This window comes from Triticum dicoccoides, chromosome 4A (genome assembly GCF_002162155.2).
Source record: "Triticum dicoccoides isolate Atlit2015 ecotype Zavitan chromosome 4A, WEW_v2.0, whole genome shotgun sequence".
In the NCBI taxonomy this organism is placed as follows: Eukaryota; Viridiplantae; Streptophyta; class Magnoliopsida; order Poales; family Poaceae; genus Triticum; species Triticum dicoccoides.
The window spans coordinates 290,137,066-290,144,624 of NC_041386.1; the positions used below are offsets into that span (position 1 = coordinate 290,137,066).

General features: G+C 40.9%; 1 long non-coding RNA gene across 1 annotated transcript; it reads left to right on the plus strand.

Annotated features, from left to right (window-relative positions):
• The first annotated feature begins 4,745 nt into the window (after positions 1-4,745).
• Positions 4,746-6,324, plus strand: LOC119288883. The gene is made up of 4 exons (XR_005141327.1): positions 4,746-4,856; positions 4,966-5,114; positions 5,257-5,410; positions 6,186-6,324. It is a non-coding gene; the product is annotated as an uncharacterized LOC119288883 (long non-coding RNA).
• Positions 6,325-7,559: the final 1,235 nt, after the last annotated feature.

A 7,559-nucleotide genomic window follows, 5' to 3' on the forward strand; every position in this document is an offset into this window, starting at 1 on the left:
CTTGTCCAACCATTTGGCAAAAGAGAAAAAGCCAAACAATCAAAGCAACAAATGGATGTCCTTGAATGAGTAAAATATTCAACCAACATGCTCACACAATAAGATGGCAAAAGAAATATGTGACAAAGCATGCAGAAACACTCTAGCATCTATCAAGCAATTTGACGATGACTAGGTCATCTATATATGAGTATATTGACTTAGGAGTTAAATGATAACATTTGATCGTAGGTCATACTCATCGTTTAAGCACAAGTGAGGTTGCCACTTTTACATAAAGCATTGTTGTGTTCACACCATTAGAGTTGCTTTAGCTCAATTGATTAGAGTAAAGCTCCCCCTAGATGTGATATCCCCCCTTAAGAGGGATGAACTAACCTTGGGTTTTGTCGATGATGACTTCATGTAGGTGTTGAAGATGTAGATGCTCAATGTTGATGTAGATCCTTTGGAGCAATCCTTTGAAGTGAGTTGCACTTTCAATACCTACACGGGTTAGTACCACAAGGAACAAGCAAGGATATCCATAGACATAGAGTGATATTCACATGAGATGATGTCCATGAATTCATTAGGTTACCTTGTCCCTTGTCTTACCAAGAAGAGGGTTTGTGACTCCTTGAAGTAGTGCAAGATATGGAAGTTGTTTGCCCTTGTCCTCGCCAAAATGATATGAGTGACATGTGTTGGCGGATTCACCCTCAAGAACTCTCTAGTTCTTCTTCTTCGGGATCCACACCATCTTGATGGGAATCCTTGGAGTTGTAGTCGTACTTGATGAAGTAGAACTTGATGTAGCCTTGGGAACCCACTTGACCAAGGCTTTGGGAGCTTCTTCAAATGAATCAATCTCCTCTTGAAGCTTGTCCTTGCCTTTTTGCTTGTGTTCTTGTGGTGGAAGATCATCTTGAGCTTGTGTTCCTTGGAAATAAGTAGGATCATACTTCTCTTGTTGAGGAACAAATTTCGTCTTGGGGTATTGATCTTCTTCCCACTCAACTCCATTGGCATTGAGCTTTCATTCAAAACCAACACCTTGATTCTTCCGGTGTCTTCCTTGCTTGCGTACAATTTCCTCAAATTGCTTACTTCCGGCAAGGCTCTTGTAAACATCTTTCTCTATAATTCCCTTCAATAAGCTATTTTCTTGCTCAAGTGTAACTTGGCTAAGAGAATCATTAGTGGAATCAAGAGAACTACTAGAAGCAACATCATTGAGATTACCATGATTATTGTTACTACTAGAAGAAGAATCTTTCTTACTCATGTTGCTAGATTTAACTTGTGGCATGTAACTAGACAAAAGTAAACGCTTGGCAATGTAATAAGAACTTTTCTTGCGAAGATCATCATTGATTGCCTTTAAGAACTCATGCTCGTGCTCAAGGTTGAGCTTTTCAAAGCGTAGCTTCTCATGAGTCTTTAAAAGTTCTTGATGATCTTCCAAGGTAGTTTCATGAGCTAACTTAAGAGTGTTTTGTTCTTTAGTTAGACGATCAATCTCCTTATTATCATTGTCATTTGTTTTATCTTGATTAGCATGATTAATAGCAAGTTCATCATAGTTTTCATAACTAGAGTTGTCAACAAGTAAATCATCATCACCTAGCAAATCATCTTCATTACTATTGAAATCAATATACTCGGGGTGTGATACCTTTGGGCATTTAGCCATGAAGCATCTTCCAATCCCTTCATTTGATGACTCAAATATGTCGTAGGAGTTGGTTGACACAAGTGCTAGACTGGCAACACCTTCATCTTGAGTATATTCGGAGTCGGAGTGATAACTTCTCTCGTAGTGATTGTCGGAGTCGGAGCTGGATACCCATTCACCAACGTGAGCTTGATGTCTTTGTTTTGTGTAGCCCCTTGATGATTTGTCCTTCCTTTCCGAATCCTTGCTTCTCTGTGATGTTCTTCGTTCATAACGGTCATCTCTACTCCTTCTCTCTCTTGGTGGTGATTCTTCTCCCCTACTCCTTCTTTTGGGAGAACCTTCTCTTCTTTTGTAGGGAGCCGTACACTCATTGGAGTAGTGTCCGGGTCTTCCACAATTGTAGCAATTACGTTCACGACTTGAAGATCTTTTGTCATTGTAGGACCTTGACTTGGAAGTTCTTTTCTTGCTTCTACTCTTGTAGACCTTGTTGAAGTTCTTCACCATTAGGCTCAATTCTTCATTGAAGTTTTGTTTCCCACTTGATGATGTGGGAGCATCACATGAGGCTTTGTAAGCACCACTTGACTTATTGTGAAGCTCTTCCTTATACTTGAGTGACATATCATGAGCAACAATTCTTCCAATGACTTCCGTTGGCATGAGATCTTTGTAATTGGGCATCATTTGGATCAATGTGCACACGGTGTCATATTTTCCATCCAAGGCTCTTAGGATCTTCTTGATGATGAATCTATAGGTCATCTCTTCACTTCCTAAGCCGGCAATCTCATTTGTGACGGGAGCAAGCCTAGAGTACATTTCAGCGACACCTTCACCGTCCTTCATTTTGAACTTGTCAAGTTGACTTTGAAGCACATCCAATTTGGATTCCTTGACGGAGTCGGTACCTTCGTGCATATCAATCAAAGTATCCCAAATTTCCTTTGCATTCTCAAGACAGCTGATTTTGTTGAATTCTTCGGGGCACAATCCGTTGAAGAGAATATCACAATCTTGAGCATTGTATTGCTGCATCTTCAACTCTTCCGCGCTAGCCTCACGGTTCGGTTCCCTCCCATCAAAGAATTCACCTTGCAAGCCAATACACACAATAGCCCAAATGGCGGGGTTATGTCAAAGAATATGCATTTTCATCTTATGCTTCCAACTAGCAAAATTAGTACCATCAAAATAAGGACCTCTACGGTGGTAATTTCCCTCTAGACGACATAATCTCCTAGGTTGTGAAACCAAGGGTATGATCACAAAAGCTATGGAAATCAAGGTAAATGGAGACCAAAGCTCTGGTACCACTTGTAGGATCGAAAGTATGTCTAGAGGGGGGTGATTAGACTACTTGACCAAATAAAAATCTAGCCTTTTCCCAATTTTAATTCTTGGCAGATTTTAGCAACTTAGCACAAGTCAAGAAAACAACCTACACATGCAATTCTAAGAGTATAGCAGCAGAATGTAAAACAATTGCATATGAAGGTAAAGGGAGGAGTTTGGAGGGAGCAAACGCAATGTAGACATGGAGATTTTTAGCGTGGTTTCGATAGGTGGTGCTATCGTACATCCACGTTGATGGAGACTTCAACACACAAAGGGTAACAGTTGCGCGAGTCCACGGAGGGCTCCACCCACGAAGGGTCCACGAAGAAGCAACCTTGTCTATCCCGCTGTAACATCCCAAATTTTCAATTTGGAATGTTATACACTAGAGCATAATTGCATATCATATTTTATTTGCATTTTGGTTGATCCTAGAAATTCTACGCAACTCAAGGACCCTTGGAGAGAGTTGGGGATTTCAATATTTTCATATTTGAGTTTTCTCAAATTTTGAAAATAGGATCGTTTGATTTTATTTATTTTATCTTCAATTATTTCTATTACAAAAAAATATGAGAGAGGGAATAAAATGACTTCCCCAAAAAATAAAGAAATATTAAGGATTTAATAAAAAAAATCAAATAAGATTTTTTTGGATTTAATTGCTATTTTATTTGAATTAGGGAAAAATGCGCGTTTTTCCAAATTGCATTTAGGCCCCAAATAAGGCCTCCTTTGATTCATAGGATTTCTATAGGATTTTCGTAGGATTGTAATCCTATGGATTTTTCTTGTGATGGTTGTTTGATTTACAGGAATTCAATCCTTAGGAATTAATCCTATGGAACTTTCGCTTGTGTATTTCACTGGAAATTTTCCAAGAAGTCCGAGCTCTCGGAAAGAATCCTAACGGGAAGAAAAGCGCGCGCGCCGCTCGCTCACCCGCAGTTTCCGCGGTAAATAATAAGGCTTCGCGTACCTCCTCACGACAGCACATCAGCAGAAAACACAAAACAGCAAACCCTCCTGCAGCACCGCTTTTCCCCATCCCATTCGCATCGATCTAGTCGTGCTGCGCCACGGTCGGCCGGCCGGCCGCGCGGCCCTCAGCTCAACTCCTCTGCTGGTGGACAGGCCTCTTGGTCTGTGCCCCCATCCTCGATGTCCAGCAACAAGGTAGTTTGCAGGCCACTCCAAAAGCTAGATCCGGTCCTCCCTTGCTTCATATAATAGCTAATTGTATTTTTTCTGTTGTTACTCGGCATCAATTACCATGATTCGTAGCTACCATACACACATATTCGATTGATTTTGAGTATTGGCTTGCAACCTATTATGGATTTTTTTTCCCTTTTTCAGATCTGAGATTACTGTTTGGGGATTTGGGGGTTTTCTTTACAACTACAGGTCTAAATATTTTCTCAGATTTGAGTTAATCTGGTAGCCTACCAAGTGACATGTGAGGCCATGTTCTGGTGCTACTCGTATTTCTAGTTTCCTTCTGGTTCATTGCCACTGTATGAGCATCATGGGACCGGTTTCTTCATAGATATTAAACTAACATATATATTTTCTTACATTTGAGTTAATTCGCAATGCACATGACATATATAGGAACATGGTAATTTGTGTGTGTGCATAGGGCACTAAATTTTCCCCTTCCATGGATTTTCTTTTGCACAAATATCATTGGCGCCCTTGCATATGTGCTAACAGAATGTATGCTAATTAATAGTCTGATGCATGTAGGTAGCTGATTGATGGTGCTTGTCAGAGCGGCAAGGCCATCATCTGCAATCCAATAGTGCAATTGATCTTGAACTTGATGGTGGGACTGCAAGTCTTCATCCAGAAATAGGTATGCTCTCATGTTTGAATGACTTTGATAAACTCAGAGGGCAATTTTTTTAGTCGTGATGTGTTATTGATTTAGAAACTAAATTTTTCCAACAATGTTGAATATTTAGGAGCCATAAAAGGTAATACTCGAATCAAATGGAGTCCCCAATGGCTGATCGATGGTGCTTGTCAGAGCGACAAGGCCATCATCTGCAATCCAATGGGGCAATTGATCTTGAACTGGATGGTGGGACTGCAAGTATTCATCCAGAAATATGTATGATCTGATGTTTCAGTGACTTTGATAAACTCAGCTGTGCAACTTTATTAAGTTGTTATGTGTTACTGTTATAAAAAGAATAGTTGTGATGTGTTATTGGTTTAGAAACTAAATTGGTCCACCTATGTTAAATATTTAGGACTCACAAAAGTTAATACTCGAGCCAAATGGAGTCACCAAATGAAGTTGTTCCTTGTTAGACTCCTAAAAGATCACGATGTGCCTGGTTTTCGGACACATAATGCTTGGAGTAAGGAGGCATGGAGAAATATTGTTTCTCGACTAAATCAAAAGTTTGATCAATCATTTACTCTCAACCAAGTCAAACAAAAGGAGCAAGATCTGAAGAGAGACTATCGAAGTCCTCAAGAATTGTTGGATCAAAGTGGCTTTGGATGGGATAAGGACAGAAAAATGGTTGACGCACCAGATAGTGTTTGGGCAAGCTTTGCTGCTCGGAAGAACAGCAAGGATGTTCTACAATGGAAAGAAAGGTCATTCCCCCTTTATGAAGAATTAGATCCAATCTATGAAGGTGACTAACATACTATTCACATTTACATTGTAGCTTATTTTTCTTGATGTCTACACTTTGCATATAAGGTTAATTGTTCTGAACAAATTTCTGGAACTATTCTCTAGGTCGCTATGCTGAAGGGAGAACTCGTCAAGGCTTGGACCATTATACTAGGAAGAGGAAGCATGCACCGGTTCCTTCATCACAGTCAACACAAGTGACTGGTCTGTATCAATCACCATCACCTACCATGCCAGCTGCCAGTGAGTCAGATATGCAGTTTACTTTAGATGAAAAACTTGAGGAGTTCAATGTGGATTCTCCCCCGCTCCTATCTACACCAATTCAGCATGTGCAAGCCCCACCAAGATCTACACAAATGGAGAAACATGACACTAGGCGTGGGAAAAAACAAAAACGTGGTGCTAATGACGACTTCCATGAGAAGTATCTAAAACTAAAGAAGGAAAAAATTGATCGATTTGCTGCAATTGAGGAGAAGAAGCTAGAGGACCCCTACTCCATCAACAAGTGCATCACATCAATTGAAGGGTTGGAAGGTCTACAACTAGGAGATATGTTGATGGCATCAGATATCTTCAAATGCAAGGAGAACAGGGAAATTTTCTTGTCATACTCTACTAATGAACTACGACTGGCTTGGCTTAAAAGAGAGATTGTGCGTGCCCAAACAACCCATCAAAATTAGCCATTGTGGTGATCCACTGAGATCATAGCTTCTATTTTAGGGAAGATTTGGTCTGTAGGTGTCATATATTTATGTTTAGTTGAATTGGTCATAGAACTGACCATGATGGTTTAGTATATTTTGGTAGTTATGTTGAGTGGCTTCTGGTTAGGCATGCATGAAAATTTGTAGTACTATTGCAAATTTGAAGTCCAAGAATGGTATTACAACTTGCATGTGATATTCCAACTACAAGAATGGTAGCTGGACTTGGATAACATATTACATATTCTAAGATCTTTGTGATACATACTGTGCCCACATTTGTTGTGCTATATCTTCTCGCTTTTGATTCCCGGCTTCTCTAGATTAATTAAATGCACGTATGTCATTATGATACTTGTGATCTCCACTTGGTACATCAACAAATTGTTATTAATCAATCTCCACAGCAGTATTCTCAGGCCAAGATAGATCTCCATTATGCAAACGTATGAAATTGTGCAGCACACAACTAGCAACTGATATGTCAATTTATTTGGTAACAGAGTAATGTGAAGTGTAACGCCCCGAGACCGATGTGCCAGGTGTCCGCCAGTTATTTGCTGTTGTTGCCTTGTCATTGCTTGCGTGTCATGCATTGCATATCATGTCATCATGTGCATTTCATTTGCATACGTGTTCGTCTCTTGCATCCGAGCATTTTCCCCGTTGTCCGTTTTGCATTCCGGCGCTTCTATCTCCTCCGGTGGTCATTTCTACCTTTCTTTCATGTGTGGGGATTAAACATTCCCGGATTGGACCGAGACTTGCCATGCGGCCTTGGTTTACTACCTGTAGACCGCCTGTCAAGTTTCGTGCCATTTGGACTTCGTTTCATACTTCAACGGTTAATCGAGGGACCAAAAAGGCCTCGTGTGTGTTTCATCCCAACACCCCTCCAAAGTGTCCCAAAACCCACCTAAACCTCCTCCATCATCTAGAGCGTTCAATCACGATCGCGTGGCCGAAAACCGCACCTCATTTGGACTCTCCTAGCTCCCTCTACCTATAAAAGAGCACCCCTCCCCGAAATTTCGGATCATTTCGCGGATGAACCCTAACTTCGTCCTCTCCGCGTCGCCGGACACTTCTTCCACCAACGGACATGTCCAGTCGCCACCTCACTTCATCCAATCAGGGCGCGCCACGCCGCCACACCGCCCCTCTCCTCCAACCAGGCCATGCCACATGTCTG